General features: G+C 44.2%; 1 protein-coding gene across 4 annotated transcripts in view; it reads right to left on the minus strand.

Annotated features, from left to right (window-relative positions):
* FBXW7 (F-box and WD repeat domain containing 7) overlaps positions 1–23,320 on the minus strand; it is a 1,581,903-nt gene that overhangs the window by 530,170 nt on the left and 1,028,413 nt on the right. The window lies entirely within an intron of this gene.

The raw sequence follows: 23,320 nt of genomic DNA on the forward strand, positions 1-23,320 counted from the left end.
CGGAAAAAAACAATCTGAGGATCCTAGACGCGTGAAGGATCTTGGGTACAGTGGACGTCACACTAGGGATAGTATTACTGGCACGCCTGTGTCGACGCCCATTTTCGAGTTTCGAAAAACAAACTGTAATACTCCGCAGCTTCCACTAGATGTCGGCCTATGCACAGCATGTGATCTAAGCAGATTCCACAAGCCTCAGAAATATATATATATACACACACACACACACACACACACACACACACACTTGTTTCTACGTCTAAGTGGGGCTTGTAAATCATCTGAAGATGTACGTAGTTGACAGCAGCAGTGTGCTTATTTCTATAAAAAAAAAAGACAATTTCCTAGGTTAAGCAGCATGTTACAGATGTTTTTCAAATAGTCACAAAACACAAATGATGGAAATCGTAAACAGGAATGTATCCTGAGCTGTCAGATGCATGTGGAAACAGCCGAGCCCATTCAAAATTAGGGAAAATTAGTCAATTATTGAACATTACAGCACATTGCTTTTGCTTAAGGTATCATATAAAAAGAGAAAATGCGATTTAACTACTGCTTACAATTTGCCCTCAGTTAGGAGGGGTGGACGCAGTCTGTGGCACTCTTGGGTTGCTTAAATAAGAATGGATACAAATAAATGCTTTTTAACCTCAAGGGGCAGGCAGCCAAAGGCGAGATGAAACACTAAACCGCCACTGAAAAGTTAGTGTTTGCTCCATCAGCAAGGTGCTACCGCATATAAAACCGGAGTAAAAGGTAAAGAGGTGTAAACAATGCTGGATGCTATCAAAAGCAATCTGTAATCTACTGCCAAGCATACATTTAAAGTCTTCGGTTAAGGCAGTGATCTTCAAACTAGGGGGCCCGAAGGATGTTTGTGAAGGGAAGAGGGGTGAACACTCTTTAAAGTAAGATTAAGATGAATGTCTTTAATATAAAAAATTATTAAGGTGACTGCTAATACAAGCAGTAGAAAATCTGCTTTAATTTGAACCCCCGCCAACCCACCGGACATCTTTTGGACGCCTAGGTAAGGGGACTCAAACATCTTATTTACAAGGCAAGTGGGGGTGGTGGGGCAGAATGAAAAGTTTGAATACCACCGAGTTAAGGTGACAGCAGCCAGAAAAGGGCAGTCTGTAACATGCACACAAGGCAACATGCGCGTTTAATGCCAGGAAAGAAATATGTTGTGTAGTAAGACAGCCAAAATAGGGGTAGCAGCGTGCCCCCCCGGATCCCTGAGGTTCTTGAACACATACACAGCACAACAAATTCACAACACAGGACGGTAAGGCATACAAGGCACTGATATGTTCAAATTTGTCCCCGGGACCTGTCCAGCAAAAGATATGCAGAACCCCAATTTTCACAATATGGATTGCATCAGTAGCGACATCAGGGTAAATAACATTACAAGCAGATACCTTTGGTAAAGACATTAAAATACGTTTTCACGTTTAAGGCAAGAGAATAATATGCTGTGCAATATACAAAAAATTCACTATTACAAATAGACAACTCAATAGTTTAGTAGACCATAAAGGTTTTTCTCATTGCAAAAATTACAAACGAAATCACTTAGAGCGATACCCAATGTCGGCAGATCAAGCACAGTGACATTAAATGAGTTGCCCAGGATCACACATTTCAGCAAAGTGGTGAAATCAGTATTTGGAGCCAGGCTGTGATTTAAGCACTTGACTACATATCTTCACAGCGATAGGTCACACATATTTTTCACGGTTTGGGTTTCCAAAAACAAAATAATTTGTTTTTCTATCAATGCCTTGAAAAGTACACAAATCACACAAGAACCAATCTGACATTACCTACATTGCTTTAGAACTAGGTCAAGAAAAAAGGCACATATAGCTTTATTTTCACCACTTTGAATGCACAATTGCAGTAGCAGCCTGAAAAGGAATTTGGACCTAAAAACAATATCATTTGGTTTAAAAAAAGGTATTCACAGTGAACGAGAATTCAATCAATTTAAGTTAACCTGCTTGAGCCATTATTTTACACAGCATGCAACGTTATTCTCCCCTCCCATTTATTATCACCCACCAATCACACCTTTTGAGGGGCAAAAGTCTTTACCCCGCCAGCCGTGTGTCTGGATCATCAACCTCTATATAAGTTTATTGAGATGAGGTTCACACAAAGCTGAAACTGTGGGTGCTGGTCGAGCATACATTCTTATCTAAGTGGATGCATTTTAATGATTTACCTGTTAATGTATTAGCTACTGCAGCTGTGACTGCGTATAGGTGGGCAGCTAGGGCCAGCACCTGCCCACCTCGCATCACAAATATGCTCCTCTTTTACCCCTTTCCCTGCTGCTTCCATTTTCTCCCATACAGTAATCATTTTGTCTTTTTTTCCTTATTTGCAATTTCCAATCTACTATCCCACTCTTTCTTGCTCTTTTTTAACACAATGTCATCCTCTGTTCTTGCCCCATTGCCTTAATCCTCCTCTCACCTTTTCTTTCTCCATTTCTGCCAAAGGTACTTTTTTATAAAGAGAACGCTATTCGCATACTCACCTACCTTCCTTTACTCAATTTTCCCCTTTTCCCCCTCCCTCGTTCATTCACATCACACCAGTTGCCTTTACACTGCTGCCTCTCCACTACCCATTTCACACTTGCCTCCCTTCTCCCCTTTCTCCTGACCTTCCTCACTCATTTCTCCCAGACTCTTTAGACCTTTATTCCCCATTCTCCTTACACTCCTGAACCCCCTGCTCTCTATTTCCCCAACCTTTAATCCTCTTTACCATGCATTTCCCCTCACTTTTGTGCCTTATAAACTATTGCACCATTGTCCTGTCCTCGTTCTTTCTATTTACCCATTCACCCTTACCTGGCTCCGTTCAATCACTATCTCCTGCCGTCCCTCACTTTCCATCTCTCCCTCACACGTCTGTCCTACATTCTTCCCTGTCCTGTCCCATCAGTGTTCATGTTACTTGCCCCTCCCTTATAACCTCTCCATTTCCATTCACTGCCCTGCAGCAGGGACTTGTGGATCGGCGGTATTAGCCTATTTGACCTAAAACCTTTGACCTTTTGACCAAATTGACTTTTCTGAGTGGTCCAAATTGGCCTTTTGTTTACATCCGTTCCAAATTGACCTTTTTGTTTTAGGTCAAATAGGTTAATAGCTACTTACCTGAACATGAGGTGCAGGGATTGCAGGGGTGTCCCCCGCTCCTCATGTTGATGTAAGTAGGTCAAAAGGGAGTTGCGGGGGTGTCCCCCGCATCCTTAACAATGGAGGTCAATTTGGTCAAAAGGTCAAATATTTGTAGGTCAAATTGCCGAGGGCAATTTGCAAAAGGTCAAACATTCCCAAACTGATCTGGAGGAGATATGCCGGTGTTGGGATGGAGTTAAGGGGTCTTTTAAGTGCCACAAGCAGCAACCACATACAAAGGTATTGGTATGGTATTTTTTGAGATTAAAAGGTGAACTCCTTTAAGTTTGTGATGCTCCATGACATTTCAAGTGTGTGGGATAACACTGTGGACATGCACAAAATGGTTCTGCATGCTGCAGAAATTATCCCCTCCCATTACCCATTGTCTTGAACCCTATAATTTGCAACATTAGCTTCTGGCTTCATCGTTCAATATTACCACCATTGACAGCAAAACCTGGTGAGGGGGTCCAGCTGTCTCTAGCTAGAGTCAGACCCCCTAACACAGAAAACTGTAACAAACAACTTTAAAAAAGTAAAGTAGCATTTGCCCCTAAAGTTAATCACTTTGCAACCCTGACCACTCTAGGTTCTGCCTCCATGACCCGCCCACCTGGGCCCTTTGTAATTTTTGCCCACTGGGCCCTTTACCTTAAATCTGCCACTGATGTTTAGGCTTTAAAACAACTATATACATTTGTCTAGAACTCTTACAAAAGTATAATACATTGTGCAATTTAAACATTCTCTAGTTCAGATCAGATAATGAGCAATATGTGAACTCTAGTTTAGTCAAGGCTTCCCATAAATACAATGAATGGGGCAAGGTTGTGGTCTTTATAATGTAATATTGTGAATACATGTCTATTACAGATGAATTGTGTTGTTCATGGAATTGGAGCCAGAGATGCACCGGGGAACAGAAACCAAGAGAGTAGTTTTACTGAAAGGGAACTGTAGGGGAAATGGAGATGATCAGACTGTCATAAGTAGAAACAAAGGTTTTCCCCATGCTGGCATTAAGCAGATTCAATAATACTGTCCTAAAGATGGAAAAAACAGTAAAAGATAAACAGTTTTCAGACGTTGGCCAGAGGAAAAACATGGCAATTATATGACAGACGAAGCGAGAATTCGGTGTGCAGAAAGATAACATGTTACATTTCCCAAAAGTTATTTTAAATACACTTTGAGAGATCCATAAGCGGTCCAAAATGTGAAAAGGGAAAACATTCCTTTGATAAGTACCCAGCAAGGGGTCACATGTTTGCTAAACACAAACCCCATTGGATCCCGTGCAGGCGTTACCCGACCGGGAATCCCTCACCTGCAGTGCCATTCTCCACGCTCCTTCTACTTCCGTCCACGGTGGGGTAGGGGTAGGGGTAGGTGGCAGCCACTCAGCCAATGAGGAGGCTCGTAACGGGGGAATCCCCCGCTTCGAGCGGCCACACAATTGGAGGCAGCCATCTCGCCCTGCTGGGGAACAAGGCAAGTGTCTGCCTCCCCATCCACAGAATTCCCTCCCAAGCCCTCCCAACCCCACTTACCTTCTTTTCTGTCCATTTCAGGAGCAGAGGCGCTGGGAACACTTCTGTCCCCAGCATGTCCACTTCCGATCTGCGACAGGCCATCATGAAAAGGAAGAAGAGACTACACGTAGTCCCACTTCTCCTTTTCATGGCATCCATTGTTTTAAAATACATTTTTCTTCATCTTTTGAATGGCCGCCAAAGAAAGGGAGAAGGGACTACTTGTAGCCTCTTCTCCCTTTCCATGGCAGCCCATTTGTTTGTTTACCTTTTCACACTTATTTTCAATGGCCGCCATGGAAAGGAAAAACAGACTTTGGTTTTCCCTTCCCTGGTGGCCATTTTTTTCACTTTTCGTTTATTAACGGAACAAAAAGGCTTTCAGCACCCCGGTCTTACGAGCTGGTTTTCTTATAGCAATAGGCCCCTCGTGGGGGGGTCGGAGGGGGGGAGAATTACCACTTCAGGTAATGCGGTGGGACCTTCGTTAATTAGCAAACTCAAAGTTTCTAGTACAAAGTTAAGGCAGGGAATGTCAACAAAAGGATGACAATGAATTTGAGACAATTGCCTAGATCATAAGGGAGGTCAAAAATATGGGTACATCTACTCTATATGTTCCCATACTCATAGCACAGGAGGCTTTTTGAGGGTGAAAGTAGACTGTATTCCACAGAGTAGAGTAACCAACTGTAGTTTTGACCAACAATCTTCGTTTTTAGATAGTAATGGAATCTTTCCAAGTCAGAGAACCCCTGAACAGGGAGAAATGGATTAACAAATGGAAGAGGGGAGAGAAAGAAATGAACAAGAGGAAAGGGCCAAGAAAGCTGAGGAAAAGAAGAACTTTAGAGGAGAATCAACTAATGAAATCCTCCTTCTCATTAAATCCATAAATCAGATTTAAACAAAGGCTGGTCTAGCATGCAGAAGGATCAGAATATACCAAGGTCACACTCTTCCATAGCCCAGCCTATCCAAGCACCCTACCCCCGGGTACCAGGCTTGTCACCCAGAGAGGGAAAAAGCACAGCCAGTGAACAGGATAAAGAGAAGTAGAATTATACTGAGAGAACCCCAGTGACTCACCAGTCTAAGATGAACCCCACAGTTCTGTTCTCTACTACAGCCTCTTTGAAGTAGGTAAAATAATAGCATCCCATTGTGATTAACTTGCTACATTCTTTTAGAATGCAATAGACTTCAGGGGGCAATTACATATGTGGATTAATGAACCCTTAGTTCCACAGGTAATTTCTGAAATCAGGGTCAAGCTGCATCATTGATGTAGGCATCTGACATCACAGTTAAAAGTTGGATTACAAGGCATAATAGTACTGTGATAACCTCTGGTAAATTAATGACTTACAAAATGCTCTTCCATGCTATGTAGAAGTCTGGGCTGGGTGTCCTGGTTTATGACGATTAAAAGCAAACAATTTAGTTTTTAATTAAGGGTGACACAAGCGTTTCCCTACCCCGTTATACATTAATAGAAATGATGTTCTCACCAAAAGCTCATTTAATCTCATAGAAGATAGGTTTCCACACATGTTAGGGTATCATTCAGAACAGTCATTCATATATATTTTGATTTAAAATAAATAATAACCTGGTGTGGGGTTGAATAGTGATATCTTTCCATCCTATGTTGCTTGTTCATTCTAGGTAGCATGATTCAAATAGAAGACAGCATTTCATTTTATTGTGTCACTGTTCAAAACCTTTGTTTCAAAAAAGTAAAATCTGCAAAATACAAATATAATTCCCAAACAGGTTTTTACTGTCCCAGATGTGGGTGTGTTCTAGCTATATTTTGGAACCATTAAAATGGGGTTACTCTCATCCGTTCAAGAATGCATAACAGATAACCCACCCAAAGTAAGAATTTAACAGTTATGAAATTCCTCAAACGGTGTAGGCCAAATAAAGAACAGGCCCAACAAAATTTAAAACTGAGCGATGCAGGGCTAATGTTGAAAAAAGTCATAGATGAGCGATGAAATGCCATTTCACACAGGAGACTAACATGTCAACATGTTTTGGTCACTCAAGATTTGCTTCAAAGATCTTTATCAGGGCCACTCAAAAGAATGCTGGGAATTAGGTTTCTTGTATTGAGAGACCTTACACCAAAGCTTCTGCACAAAGTAACTCCCTCTTCTCCAAATCTTCACAGGGAATTATTTACACGGTGAGCCCAAAGCTATACGGAGTTAGATGGAGGGAGAACGGCCCCCTTTAATTTCCCTAAGCAGGTGGGTTTCTGGGAGGACAAGCAGCGTTCCAGATAAAATTCTGAAGTGGGAGCATTTTACTCTCAAACATTCGATTTGGAATCAGTGCGCCAGATACAATTTTGGGGTGGGAGTATGTTACTCCTTAATTAGTTAAGCCTAAAAATGTAATTCTCGATGGTGGTATTTTTTAGGCGGGTATACATTTATTTTAACAGTAAAACATATTTTTGTAATCCATGCTACACTGCACCTGGTAATTCATGCATATTCAAAGACACACTTTTAGCAAGAAGTGCAGCTTCAGATCAGGTAGTAATAGTAGTCGTACTTTCTTTCACACTACTCAGCTGGTACCACCGATGCAAACACATGAGTAAAGTTATTTGGAGGTCGAAGCAGGACGTGTGTGGAGGGGGGAGACAGCTATTTGACGGGTTTCTATTTTCTATTTTTTGTCATGAGTATTTTTACTCTTTTTATTGTTGGGAGTAATTGCATGTCTTAAGGCAAAGTGGCTGTTCGGGATTATTATAGGGAGTATTTGTATAAGGAGTGGAAATGTATTTCATGTTCTTTTTGTGGCTATTTATAGGTAATTAAAATATATTTAAACTCAGCAGATCTTTTGGTAAACCATGCTTCTCTGCACCCAGTAATTTATAACAATTAAAAGATGCATTTATATCTTAAAGTTCCTCTTCAGATCAAGCAGTAAAATACGATGAAGATATCACTGGTTGGAACCTATCAGTGGCACTGCATAGGTGGATGCAGAGAGAATGCTACTATTTGCTCGTCCACTATTTTTGGATGCGATTAATTTTCTTCCCCATTTTATTTTCATATTTGTCTGTTTATTGGAAGTACAAGTGGGTCATCCTCCCCTCGATGTTAAGGGAAAGGTCAGGGGATTCTCCCATAACCTATGGCAACCAGTCTTAGACACAAAGTCCAAGGGCTGATGCTAGGTTTTTAGGGTGACTACACCAGGCTGCACTGGAGTGAGGGCTATGGCAGACAGGGGTTATGATCACGTTTGGGATACTTGGAGAAAAACACTCTGCCTGTTTTGTTTCAGAATTAGGCCCTACTGGTGCTAAGAACAGGAGTGTGGGGATTAGAAAGCATGGTATGTTCACTTATGTTAGTTATACTACCTGTGCATTTGTAAGTACTAAGCCACCCATGGGGGTAGCATTACAGCACAGTGGGAGTACAGTACTGTTTCCAATAGACCACAATGTAGCATAACATTCAGTACACTGTCATGCTATGTGTTCCCCTTCCCCATGACATCAACAGCTCCACAGGTTTCCACCATGCTCCCAACACCTGCATCTCTTGTGCGCTCCCCTTGTCCACTGCATTTGCGGCCCCCCTGAATCCTGTGGCATACCAGTGAACGATGGCGCTCCTATTATCCCAAAATACCTGTGACTCGTGAGGCCAGCAGCTTCAACGTCCTCAGAGGGTCAACACCTGCAACTCTCCCAATCCCAGCAATATCACTAACACCTGTATGGCCAGAAGCATCACTGGCATCAGCCCGCGTTACTGATTCCCATGATCTCATATACCAGATAATTAAAAATTGCAGTTTCTTGGCTGTTCCTATGAGACGTATCATTCAAAGAAGGCTACCCATCCAAATCTGAGCTATGTATAGAAGCCGTGCATACAAAAGCCAGTCTTCCTCATTTTCACATTGCACCTCAACATTGCTATGTTATCTAGCATCAAGAACGTACCCCAGATAGCTTTCCTTTTTGTTGCTACTTGTACCATCACTTGGCAATTGCTTTGCTCAGATGACCAGTTTTACTCACTCATTTGTCTTCCTGATCTTCAGAGTCCTCTGCTTGGAAGGCCCCGTCTTCTTCACTGAGGTTTTACCACAGACTTCAACCTGCCTCATTTTTCCTCTAATGAAACTGGATAATTCCCTCCTCGTTTCTGCTTATTGTGTCAGCAAGGCTGAAGAAAACAGTTTTCCCACCTAGCTTCCATGCCAAAAAAGGCACGTGCTATAAGATAAATTCTGCTACAGACACAAACATAAGCAAATAATTCCTAAAACTACGATAAATCTCTAGGGCAGATTCTATGTGTGGGATTCGGGTGTGTTGTACATGTAGCTAAATGAATACGAGTGTTGTAGATGTGCTGGGAGTTTGATACAGTGTGTAGTGTTGCTGGGTAGTGTCAGGAAGGCACGGTATCTAACAGTGAAGACAGACACAAGTGATCACAGTTCAAGGGTGTTTATTGAACTTCAATGAGTTGGCAGAACACCTTTCTAAGCCTACATCTAAAGATGGGAGCAAGCTACGACCATCAAATAACAACTCAGTCCTAGTGGAGTCTATCAAAATAAAAGGGCCCATACTAATTAACCTATTGCCAATCCTTACTTCTAAATGCAAAACGGTGTGAGATAATGTATGCAAAAGAAAAGTGTTCAAGAAATGATATGTCAGGATAGTTGAGCAGTTGGCTTCCTTTACCCACATTTTCAGCACAGGGCAAGGCGGCACATGCAGGCTTCGCACACACACTGGCTTTTTTGCCACAACGTAACAGTTAAACACAGACATTAGGGCCTTCTGCCAAAGTCTCCCTCACAATGACAGTCTAATACAGCAGAGGGCCTGATGTAACAAACAAAACACAAAAGTTACTTTCCTTTGTCAGGGTTTTCACTTTCACAAGTTCAAGACTGGCCTCCCTCCTTCAGGCTCAGACCACGGGTCCCCCTTGCCCGGGCTCAGACCCCTTTTCTACAATGTTCACACTTTGGTCTTCCTCGTGCGGGCTCAGACCATGGATCCCCCTCGCCCGGGAACAGATCCCTTTTCTATCAGAATCAAAGACTTTTGATTGTGCAATGGGTTTTGATTAAAACATCATAAGACCACTTCAATTCAGTTCACACAATGTACACATCACATCAATCTTCTACTTTTGTTTCTCTTGCTAGGGTACCGTACAGAGACCCTCTACTGAGCACATTCATCTTGCCGGACCACTCTGTCAATGGTATTGTATCTTTCCTTTTAATGTTCAAATATTCACCAGCAATTTAGCTTCACTCGCGTCTTTCAAAACGCGCGTTAAACAATGTTTGTTTTCACAATGTTGCCGCTTGCAACTTTGACTTCAACACAGAGTGTTCTTGCATCGGTTTCCCCAACTCACCAGATGTGTTCTCTGTTGATTCTTTGTTCTTGGAGCAAAGGATGATACCACAGCGTCTGCTGCTCCTCCCCCACTTGGTCACGGGAGGACCCTCTGGATCTTCGACACACAATGCAGTATTCTTCAGTCTGGTTTCCTGGTCTTAAGTTTTCTGCCTTGAAGGTTTCTTGAAAGTAACGGCTTCCTGCCAAAAAGGTCAAGGGTGTTGCCCCTCTCACGAACCTCTCATGTCTGGTCGTCTTTCTCCCCTGGTTCAGCTGCCGACTCGAAACTGCTGTACCTTTGTGTTTTTGCCTCGTTCAGAGTGTGCTCTCATACTCTGCCTTTTATCGGTGTGGGGAAGTGTAATTGAAGTCAGGTGTGAGTGTCGATAATTGCCTGACCTCACCTGTCCATGATATTGGGACATGTCAGGTACACGACTCGGGTGGGAGTCTGTTTTCTCCCAGAGCGGGCTGTCCTTTTAAAAGTGTTTGTGCAGGAAAAGGGGGAGGAGGTTTGAGTTTCTAAATATCCCATCCAGTAGGATGGGGTAAAGGTGTTACAGGGAAGAGAGGGATACCACGTCTCACCATCCAGTTTCCCACTTCCCGAGCACCCCTCACCCAGGTGATCGTCCTGCACTGGTCCACCACCAGGGTCTGGATCCAAAGGCAATGCTATGGGGAGGATAGAGAAAGCTGTGGGATCAAGGCATAAGCAGTCAGCTAGCACAGGCATGCTCGTTTGTGACACATGCATGCAGATGGTGAGGCTTCCTTCCACATATGGCATGAAAATTGATGGGAGCTATTTAGCTCCTGCTTGTAGCCTAGAACAACTTGGTTAGTTTGGCATTAACAGCTACCAGGAGCCATTTTTGACTGCCTGGCCAGAGGATGCACTAATAATATACCCAGGTCACATATTCACCTGAGCCACTCCGCACCCTCCAGGCCACGGATGAGGAAAAAGCCATAGAAAATACATTGGACCTGTAGCGCCCAAAGATGCCCACTGCCACCCCTATGAAATACAACAAATGCTCCTCCTAGCCTGGAACTCAATTAGCCAGTTCCTGGTGAATAGATGAAGACAGCCCCCAGCCGGGCGGTGCAGCCAGCCTGTCTCAAAGGCCTGAGTATAAGGCCTTTGTTGGTCCTCTGAGCCCGCTGGGCGCCACAGCACTGAGTCATCTGTTACCACACATTCTCAAGGTAAGCCTACTTGTCAGGCCACAAAATACCTTATTTATTACTAATGTTATTGGTGACCTCCCATACCTGATGCAAGGGCATGCAATACTGCTGTACCCTACCTTAACTCCTGCAAACCTCCTGCACAATGTAAGGAACTCATGGTGGCAACAGTAAAGACAGACACAAGTGATCACAGTTAAAGGGTGTTTATTAAACTGTATGCAGGTTGAAACAAAACGCCTATTCCAAGCATAGATCTAAGATGGGAGAAAGCGTGGACCATCAAATGAAAATAAGGCAGTCCTTGTGGTGTTGTGTCAAATAAAGAGGGCCTATACTAAGAACCCGATTGCCAAACCTTACAACTACTACAAAAAGGATGTGGGATGATTTTCAGGAAAAGAAAGAAGTGTTCTCAAATAATATGTCAGGATGCGGTAGCTTGGTTCTCCCTTCCCCAAATTTTGAGCACGGTGTAAGGTAGGATCTTGGCGCACAGCACACACACAAGCTTCCCCAGCACGAGTTGACAGTTCTGGTCCAGTTTATCAGGAGCCTCGATGGCCACGTCTTGTTTCCCTTGAAAGTCTCTTGCCTTCGAGGGCCTGAAGTATTCAAGCAACAAAATAAAAGTTTCTTCAACAAAATACAATTTTGTTTCCTTGTTTTACTTAGGGTGAGGATTCTTCACCCTTAGTTCCCCCTCTTTTGGGCGCTGACCCCTGTTCCTCTCGATATCAGGGCCTCAGTGGTTGTGTCCCCTGGTTCTGATGGCCTGATAGATTTTCAAATAATCAACACAACAAACACACACAAAGTTCTGTTCTACGTATTTCTCGGGTGATGGATTCACCCCTGGATCTCCCTCATTTGGGCTCGGACCCTTCTCAAATGTCAATTTCTTTTTAAACAGTTCCAGTGGACATCCCTTGGCCGGGTTCACTCGTCAACACACTGTTTCTTGGGACTTTAGACTTTCCCCCTTCTCGTCAGCATCCCTCGGTCGGGTTCACACTTGCCAACTTCACCTTTACATTCACTTTCAATGTTTGCAGGATTCACGTCCCTTGCTTTTTTTATAGTTCGTAGATCAAAGGCTTTCGACTGTATGGGGATTTTGCTTGACCTCCTGTATGACCACTTTGACCTATCTTGGCGGCTCTCCTACGACCTTCTGGTTTCTGTAGTTTTACTCAGATGGTGATCGACCAGAGTTTCTCAAAGCAGCACCCAATTGGTGGTGGTCCCCTTCTGCAGCTGGTCTCCCACTTTACAATTTTACAGTCCTTTGCAATTGCTCACTTTGCGACTTTCATTCACTGCAGCATGGTTCTTATCGGCTCTCACCTCGACTCACCGGCTGTGATGAACTGCTTGGCTTTCCTTTTTACTGGAGTCAAGGCCGGTGCCACAGAAGCAGGAGTCTCTTCGTCCAGTTTATCGGCATCCATCACTCCATGTACTGTTGACATCTGCTGCAGCACACTGGGGCTATTGTCCTCAGTCTTACGTTTCTCTCAGCGGCAGGGTCGCAGGGTTTTGTTAAAAGGGGCAAAGTCATATCTCGCCTCGTCAGCCTCTTGATATTTGCAGTCTTTCTCCTCCTCTTCAACTGCCGGACCTGGATAGCTGTCTCGTTGTGCGGTCTGCCTTGCTCTTACTGTGCTCTCTGGCTTTACCTTTTATTCCTGTGGGGAAAGAAAAGAGCTGTCAGGTGTGTGCGATTCTGGTTAATTGCCTGACTCTGCCTGACACTTCTGTCAAGTAGACAGCTTTAGTGTTAAATCTTTGTGTTTTATGTCGGGAGAAAGAAGGTTGTAGAGTTTTCAGATATCCTACAGGGTCAGAAGGGAAAGAGGTTTGTGTCAGAATGGGGGGAAGTTGGAGAGCTCGAGTATCCTACTGGGTTTAGAGAGGAAGAGGTGTTGTATGGGATTATAGTTCTCCTGCCAGGAGTAAGGGTAAGCTCGGAAGGGTGAGATTTGTAGGGTGTGTGGAATAAACTGGAATTACCAGGATTATTGTCAGAAAATAAACAGGGGAGTTTGGGGGAACGGTTCTATGTTCTTTCATCGTCAGTCATTTTTACGACTGCCTTTTAAACGAGTAAAAAATTACAAAAAAGGTCACCGAATTCTTTTTTTCAGGGGCGAGAGGGTTCCCCCGAACACTCCCTCCCCCACCTACATTTTACTCTTCCCAACCCCCCCCGAACCTCTTATCTGCCCTTTCCTGCCCCCCAAAATATTTTGATAACCTTTTTTGTAATTTTGTACTCGTTTAAAAGGCAGTCGTAAAAATGACTGTCAATGAAACAACATTATACTGTGGAAACGGTAGCGTTTTGTCTGAGCAGGTTGGGAATGCAGGAAATGATAATCAAAGGGACGGGACTGGTAAGGTTTTGTCAAGGTTGATTGGGTATTCAGGAAAGAATAATCATAGGGACGTGAAAAAGAATGGTTGGGAGTATTTGGCCGGGAAACAATGACTCTAGGAGTTGTGGGTTTTAAAGGGTAACAGGGTTCCTAGTTGGTCTACTAGAGTTGTAGGGGTGTCAGGATGTTAAGGGAGCTTCTTTGGTTGGAAGGGAGGTGGATGCAGAATAACCAAAGAAAGATTCACAGATGTCGTCCCTGGTAGAATATTGCGTCTTGCTTGGGTTATTCCCTCAAGTAAAACCCAGGCTTCCCCATCCTGGTGCGCCTTGCTCACTCTTTCACCCCTAAAGTTGGGATCTGAGTGGATCAGCCCTTCGTTGGCCACATGAATAAGGGTTTCTCGCGGTTCGCTATGTGAGATACCTTCAGGTATTTCACAGCACCCATCTCGGTGCTCATCCTCCCCACCCCCTGCTAACCACTACTGTACGGATCGACCACTGCATGTGTCGCTCTGTCCCAATTCAGGAACAGGTCTATGCAGCGGCCATGCCTACAAGTGCTTTCTATGCCTATGTGCACTTGGCAAGCTCCCCGCCCCCCATTGCTACACGTGGCCCCAGCTCCAGCTTCTTGCCGCATTGCAGCCGCAGTGCACTGGTAACCTCAGGAGCCGCACTCAAGCCTTCCTCAAGCACAGGTAGCTCTGCAGACTTAAAGACTTACGCACAGCATGGCACTAACCCTGCCACAACTCCAAGGCTTGTTGCCCCCACAGTGAATAGTAGGGCACCATCCGTCATACCAACACTGCGATCTATGACTGTAGCATGCTCCAAGCCCCCAGACACCGTCCAGGTTAGAAACAGCACGCTCTGCCTCAGATTTCTTAGGGTGCCCTCCCCACCCCTCCTTCACTGTCAACCTATCAGTTATCTATTAAGGAACCTTAAGTTAAGGGAACAGATAGGCCCTACTCCTAGAGTGAACACGATAAGCAAACAGCCCCTGTATTGTTGTAGTCCTACAAGCTACAGACAGTCTTCCAGTGTCAAGCCTACACAACCACTGACACCTTTTCTGATTCCACTGCCTTGTCAGTCCACCCATTTTAGCAGACTACCAGCTAGGCAGGCCACAGAGGGCTCTACTCCTACCTCCCCCTTAACCATCATCACTTCCCCAGCAGCCCTGCCCCCATTACAACCTCTCCTAAAAGAAGCACTTATAAACACGAGATCTATCCCTGCTCATGCCCTAGATATAAACAACCTCATCACATCCAAAGACCTGGACCTGTTAGCCATTTCTGAAGCTTGGCTACACCCAGCCTCCGGTCCATGCCTTATCTATGGGCTTCTCTATCCCTAGAAGTGACAGGCCCGAATCCAGAGGTGGAGGCATCAAGCTTATTTTCAAAGACTCCCTCCAAATAAGACCTACCAATATTTCCATGGAGGGTAACTGCAAGGTACTCTCAGTCAAGCTATCGACCACCTCCACGGACTCCCTAACTATCCACATTATCTATCGCCCACCAGGCCCACATGCTTTCTTCAAGGAGGAACTCCTTCACACTGTGAGAGACAATATCAAGCCTGCACCAGAATAAACTTGATAGAGGATCTAACCGTAGGCATCAACGACCCGATGGATCACAATGCCACTTCTGCCCTTGGCTTCAGACACTGCATACCAGCCCCTAACCATAAAAAAGGCTGCACCCTCGAGGTATCTGACCTCAACAGCCAGGTCATTATCTATTCTAACTCCCCATGCCCATGGTTAGACCATCACATTGTGACCTTTACCTTCCCACCGACTAAACAGCCCACACCTGCTCCACTCTCTCCGCCACCCATCTGGTCCCATAGCTCAAGGAAAATGACCAAAAGAGACTATCTCACCTCTACTCTCATAATTACAACCTGAACACCTATCTAAAGACCCGAGTCTCTTTGCAGACATCTACATGAACACACTCGCAACTGCAGTGAACACTATAGCTCCATTGGGTTCCCGCAAGGCCAAACCTTCTGGACACATCAATTCCTGGTTCACCCCAGACCTCCAGGCGCTTCACCCAGGAAGCCACAACCTGAGTTGCCTCTTTTCATGAAGGGAGATCCTTGAGTGTTCTCAGAAACATCCAGCGACCCTTCAGCACCCATCTCATGTAGTGTCCCACAAGGATCCTGTGTTTCCCCCACTCTATAGAATATATTCACTAAACCGCTCTTCGACCTCCTGGACTCCATAAGCATATCTTAAACCAACTATGCCGATGGCACTCAAATGCTCCTCACCCTGTCGGGGACCTACGATGATGACTTGTAAGAGGATTCAATTCAACACTACAGCTAAATCAATGCCTAGTCTGTGATACTGAATGGAAACCCTTATTGATATATCTATGTCCAGTTCATGCGTTCTGGATGACTACCCCTATATAACACCCCTCTCTTGGAATCCCCCTGACCCCACTGAGCCAAGAAGTAGTTCTGTTTTGCAAGTTTAAAAGGTTTATTTGATAATTTAAACAATAGATATATATATCACACTTTATAATAAATTAATAATTGAATACCACACTTATTCTGAGCAGTAATCAATAATGGATAGTCCGGCACTAGCACACTTCTTTATAATCAATGATGAGTGGTTATAGGATGGATAAGATAGCAACAATACTTTTATGGTTTCAATGGATGCAATGTGGAATGAAATGCAGTAAAGAAAATAACTTGATAGGATTTCAGCAAAAGACAATGTAATCACTTTCTTGGACAATTCACCCCCCCCCCTTTTATGCACTGTAAGGAGATGAAGATCACACAGTTCTTAGGAATGCAATCAAATAGAATTCAGTTCAATTCCCCCCCAGCATCTTATACAACAGATAGGAGTTTTGAAACAGAGGCAAAATGCTTTGAATATGGTGACAATGCAGTGAGAAATATGCTGAAAATGGTTTTAATTCCCTTTAGGAGGTTCAGGGTGAGTGAAATATACTTGGGATGAGTTCAGGCTCACTTTAGCAAGGATCTAGGAGTAACTAGCAGGTTAAACAAATTTTTGGCAAAGGAAAGCAATGAAGCTGCTGTTTTCACACGTGGCTGGATTTTTAACCAAATTGCAAATCGCGGTAAAATTCGCGAGTGCGAGAATCGTGATTACGGCAAAAGTATGAGGAGTAGGAAGTCGGTTCTAGGCTCGAAAAGCTGAGATGCTAATCTTTCAGATCAAAGTTAAACCAAGTTCCTAGCCCAAACGTTTCCAGAGATACTGACGATTAAATAAAGGTCGTTTTTCGGATTTGAAATTTTAAAAGTTCAAAGCGACAGGTTACAGCTTGCAGCTAGAAAATGACAAGTGAGAGTTAGGAGGCAGTTCTGGTTAGATTAAAATAGATTGAATTATATTATTTTAACTAAGAGATTGGTTCTGCACAGTTCTGCTAGGTACTCACAATATAATTTTAAAAGGAATGGGCCTCGCCACGGATCTGGTCAACAGGTTTTCTTCGCTCGCCTTGGACGGTTTCTGCGCACAGCGTCTGGGTCAGCTCTACTCTGCTGGTCTGGTCTGGGTGTCTGGTTCTGATCAGGTCTGTGGGTCCGGATACAGCGGTTTCCGGTTCAGCTGGTCTCTCTCTGGATACAACACTGCTCTCTGGCAAATGGCAAGAGTTCTTGCAAAGAATTCAAACAGCTCGCCTGGCTGTGAATAGTGGCAATGATTTGAGGCCTGCTAAAGAGGGATTTAGCTTGTAGTTGACCTCTCTGCTACAAATTCTGCAGTAAAGTCTTGGTCTCTGAAGGTGGATAGATTGAAGTCTCTATGTTGGCTCTCTGGAGGTTGATGGAGGTAAAGTATGGATTTTCCCGGCAGAGCGTCCCGCAGCAGGTGGAATAGAATCCCCTCTCTAGCTTCCAGTGGCTCTTTTTATGTCTTTTGAAAGTGGGTGTGTGTGTGCAGCATCACTAGCCAGCCCCACTCTCAACTGCCCATTGGTCAAGCTTTCCTTTCTCTCTTGATTGGGGAAAAGAAGTGGAGTGTCAGAGCGATGTCATTTAATGGCTTGCAGAAAGGACACTCCCCTGTCAAATTACACACAATCTATATTTGACCTAAAGACATATTTCATAGATACACAGTGGTTTGAAATTACATGCACCCATCACATTTACTGATGGTATACCCTGTTCAAACTCTGCTCTTCCTGGGGGCTTGGGTTCAAAAATGGCAACATATTTCACTTTTTGGTCGGGTTACCAATATTGGATTTGTCCCCGCATTTACACAAATGTTCGCAAAGCATGTGGGCATTAGGTGGTGGAGTGTCAGATTTTTAACATACATACATTTAGAGTAATATCCTCTTTTCCGCTAAAAACCCCCCTGAACATACCACCGGGTCCTAACACGTCTTCAAATGTGCACAGAAAAATCACAAGAATAATGATATCACTTATAAAATTTTCACAAGTCCGCTCTATGAATGATCCATCTTTTTAGATTTATGTTCTGGCCCCAAAGGGGTGTGGTTTCCCAGGTCACATGGTGTAGAAACCAGTTCATCCAGTTTCTGCCAAGCTCAGAGACCCTGCCCCTCCGAGCTTCTGCCAAGAGGAAGCTATTTTACGGTCCCCCTAATAAACCATCTGCCTGGGCCCAGGACAGGCCTTTGTTCAACTCCCTGTAGCTGCTCCACCCCTAATCTAATCAGAGAGGTGACAACTCCTTTTGGCAAGGGGAAGAGTGGCTGAGCAGGTTTTAACTCCTGTGGGGGTAGATGTCAGGCAGAATTCAGTTCCTTAAACCAGGCCCCAGCTAATGTCACTTCTAGTTACCCAGTTTTCTGCATTCAAATAAACTAACAATTTTTACACATGCAGCTAGAATGCTGATTCTAAGTTTAAAACTATGACATTTAAACAATTGAAACCTATGTGACATTCAAAAGTAGGTCACTCATTTCTTTTAAACATTTAGATTTTTAGTGTCTTTCAGTCCAAATTTACTTAAACTGCTGAAATCCACAGCTCAGCCAGTTTTGCTATGAACATTATTTTAGGCTCATCCTCTTTCCAGATTTTGTATGCCCACAAGACTTTATTCTGTCAAATGTCTGCTGGTGTTCAGTGCGATTGTTGGATATTCTGCAATGTTTGAAATGGGCATTCTGAGCTTGCCTTCAGAGAAACAAAGGGTGATTTTTAAAGTGCTTTCTAGCGAACAGGCACTGCTGTTTTTCTCTTTGGCACCCCATTTCACTCATGGCTCTTCTGACCCAGCACACCCGCACCGGGGGGTGGCAAGTCAGGCGACCATTTTGGTGTGCGCACAAACTGCGCGGTTTTCATAGATTCTGGCGCACATGTGGGCTTTTTCGGCCATCTTGGATTTCCTAAGCCCACAGCACCAAATGTTGTAGCATAATAGTCCAAACGTGGGTCAGAACACCCAACAGACTCCATCACCCTCAACAAAATCTACCTGACAATCCAGGCATGGATGGCCACGCACCATCTATGCCTAAATGACATAACTGAGATCCTGCTGGTTGTTCTCCCCAGCAGTGCTGAAGAAGCTCAATGACACTTCCATCGACGGCATACAGATCCCAGTCTCTGCATCAGTGAAAACTCTGGGCCTTCACCTGGATGTCACCCTTTCACTCACACAACAAGTGAACTCCACTACACGACTAAATTGATTAATGCTACCAAACAGCTTCTCACACCCACCCGCTGCCTCACTATTGCTCGAGCAGTTATTGGCTCAAGGCACGACTACTGCAATCCCCTCTTTGCCGGTACATCAAAGCAGAATATTAGTAAAATGCAGGTAATCCAGAAAAATGCACTAAGCTCAGCCCTTAACATCCCAAAAAGAGATCACATCTGAGCAGCACGAAAGGAGCTCCACCTGCTCCCCATTTGGGAAGGGATAGTTTTCAAAACTCTCTCCATCACACAAAGATGTCTGTCCAACTCAGCACCTGCATACCTGTCCCAAATAATTGAGAGAGCTAACCCCACTAGACCAGCAATGTCAGCTCACACAGCCTTGTTCAACCCAAATTCAAACGAGCTAAAGGAGGAGGCTCGAGTTTCCCCGATGGTGGCAGCAAATCACAGGGACTCCCTCCCACCTGCCCTAAGAGTGGAGGCATCATACTGGGTCTTTCAAAAAGCACTGAAAGCTTGGCTGTTGGCCTAATACTGATACCCTGACAATAGAAGGGCATGAACTTTATGCATGATGAAATGTATAAAAAAATAAAGTGCGAACGTTAAGTACATTAAAATGTACTATTTCCATGCCTCCTCACTGTATGTAATTGGTCCTGCAACAGCGTCTTGTTGCCTACAGTCTTAGGTGCTTTACACATGGAAAAAAATACAATAAATAAATTAACTTTGAGTGTTTGGAAATGTGCAGAAAGGAGCCCGTGGACACATCTAGAAAATATGCGAAGCAGAGCAGATCATATATAATAGACAAAAAGTTACCATTTGCTTCTCACTTGGAAGTTTGATTTGTAGCACGCTACGTATTAGCTCCTTGATCTTGTGTGGTGCCGGAGACCGGGGGCTTACTCCTAGCTTATCGCCAGATCTTTTTATCGACCAGATGTGTTAGGGGCGGCTAGGGATCCAGCAGTGCTCATCCCCTCCCATGCTGCCAAATTCCCCAACTCGATGGTGAATCCAGAGATGTGTTGTGCCGTGGAATGTCACAGACCTGGGCTTCGAAAATGGGCATAGCACTGACTTGATGCATATTAATCGCTGGAGTCAGACAGTACTCAATGAAGTCATGGTTCAAGCGCTGATGTAAGGTTCGGCTGGGAAACGAAGCAGAAAAAGTGGTCAGGGGGGTTTCAAAGACAATAGCATGAATCAAGAGCACCTCAGAAGTACCTCTGCGATCTCTCAGTAGCCCCAGGATGATGGGAAAAAAGAGCCAGGCGAAGAGCAAATTAGAAGGTACCTCAACCTGACATAGGAAAAAAGAGCAATGTGGATCTGAAGCAAAGCACCCAGAGACCTGGCGCAGCGACCCTGAACTGATCTAGATAGTCTCACAATAGGTCTGAAGTGAGGGGAGGGGAGCTCCAATAATGTGCTCACCCATACTGAAATGAAAAAAAAAAAAGACTTTACCCTCCCAAACCCCCCCTTTTTGCCAAAACCTGAAAACATTTACACGAATTTGGGTTTAATAAAGCCACACTCAGCATCAGGTAATCGAGATGACAAGGTGGCATAGACTGCAAACCATTTCACTGCTAACCTCGAAACCAACATTTCTAGTAAAATCGGTCCCAACCTCCCCAAGAATACCGAAACAGTGAATTTTATTCTGCTCTATCGCCCACCCTCCTGTTCAGGGAATCTTTCTTTGGCGCTTTCCAGTTATCTCCTCCCACTATTGAAACTTAACGCCCGCTTCCTAGTGCTGGGCGATTTCAATCACTGGCTGGGACATACTGATGACCATACTGCATCTGAATTAGCTCAATCCTTTGCAGACCTGGGCTTTAAACAAATGGTTCAAGATCCTACCCATATCCTGGGTCATACCCTGGACTGGGTAGCTGCCATCAACAGCCCATATCACGACGTGATGGTAGCACCCTGCCCTTGGTCAGACCATGCCTTTGTCCACTTCTCGACTACAGTACCTTACATTACTCAAGTCAAGTTGCACTATTCTGAAGCAATTTCCTATCGCAATACTAAATCCTTGACTCAGGAAAGAATAGAAGCCCTGACATCACAGGCCCCTGCCGATTCTGGAGACAGATGACACAGGCGCTATAGCCAAGAAAATCAGATCCTCCCTGAATCTGGTGGTCAATTCCCTTGCGCCTCTCAAAAACAAAAAAAAACTTGCAGAATCCAAAAGAACCAACTCATGGTTCTCTCCCGAACTCCAATCCCTCAAAGCTGCTTCCCTTAAGCTATTTTATATCTGGAAATCAAATCAATCCCAAACAGCATTATCTGATTAAACAAAAAGCATCCAACACCTATAAAGTAGCCATAATGGAAGCCAAGAAATTGCCTCTAGATGCTAGAATTTCCCATGCATCCTCTAATTCTAGGGAATTGTTTAAAATTCTTAAAGAACAAGAGGTTACTCCAGAGCCCGTAGTCTCCATGATCATCAAAGATGATAACTGGTGTACGGATATCCAGAATGCCATGTCAAAGAAACTAGATGGTATCCGGGAAGGCATAGCTACAAAAAGAGCACCTTCAACATCCAAGGTACTCATAGTTATGATAATAAATTTACTAGGAATCCAGACATTCCCATTTTTGATTTCACCCCTATCTCAGAGGAGGAATTAGCTCTCATTATTACCAAACTCAAAGCCACTAATTGCACAGGGGATCCCTGCGCTTCAACCATTATTAAAGCTGTCCTCCCTCACTGGTACATGACATATGCATATTTGACAACTCTTCACTTCTCAATGGCCTTGTTCCTGATGAGATTAAGCAAGCATGGGTCACACCTCTCTTAAAAAAGCCTAACCTGGACCAAAATGTCCCGACCAACTATAGGCAAATAACCAACACCCACTTTCTGTTAAAAATATTGGACCGAGTTGCATATTCTCAAATAGCTCAACATCTCAATTCGCACCCCATCCTCGACCCCTTTCAATCAGGTTTCAGACAAGGTTTTGGCACCGAGACCTCACTACTGGACCTTACATCTCAACTCCTTCAGAGATTGGATAACCAGCAGATCTCACTCCTAATCTCCATAGATCAATCTGCGGTGTTCGACCTGGTCGATCATTCTATCCTGGCGGACAGGCTCATGTCAGTAGCCAATTGCTCCCAGGCCGCCACTAAATGGCTGCTCTCTTTCCTTTCAAATAGAGTGTGTACCAACGAGGCGAAGGCACCTGCCATGCAGGTACTCTTTGGAGTTCCGCAAGGAGCCAGTTTATCACCTTGTATCTACAATATCTTTATGGCTCCTTTCTTTGCTCATCTCGCTCAAGATGGTATACTTTTCTCTAACTATGCAGATGACACACAATGTGTCATCCCTCTCACTGGTCAGCATGACTTAGATGAGAGTGAACTTAATCGCATATTCTCCATCATTGAGCAGTGGATGATGTTAAATAACCTTGCACTTAATCGTAGTAAGACCAAACTCATGGTCGTGGGCTCCAAGGGTATTTTAGCTAAACTTGACCCAGCTTTTATGCACTTCCAGTTCGGGAGTGTTCAAATCTCCACCCTCCCCAAAGTAAAAAGTTTGGGAGTGGTTCTGGATCAGTCACTTAACATGAAGCTCTACGTAGCCAGCACAGTCGCATCCTCCACCTACTATATTAAATTGCTGGCCCACCTAAGACCGCTCATCTCCAAACTGAATGCTGAGTCTATTGCTCAAGCCATTGTAGGAGCCAAATTAGATTATTGTTGCAGTCTGTTGGCAGGCTCCAGCAAATCTACCATTAATCGACTTCAGGTAGTTCAGAATGGAGCGTTTAGAGTTGTAGCTGGCCTCTCTTATCGCTCCCATGTCTCTGAAGCACGGCGAGCC

This window comes from Ambystoma mexicanum, chromosome 6q (genome assembly GCF_040938575.1).
Source record: "Ambystoma mexicanum isolate Mex_15411 chromosome 6q, UKY_AmexF1_1, whole genome shotgun sequence".
In the NCBI taxonomy this organism is placed as follows: domain Eukaryota; kingdom Metazoa; phylum Chordata; class Amphibia; order Caudata; family Ambystomatidae; genus Ambystoma; species Ambystoma mexicanum.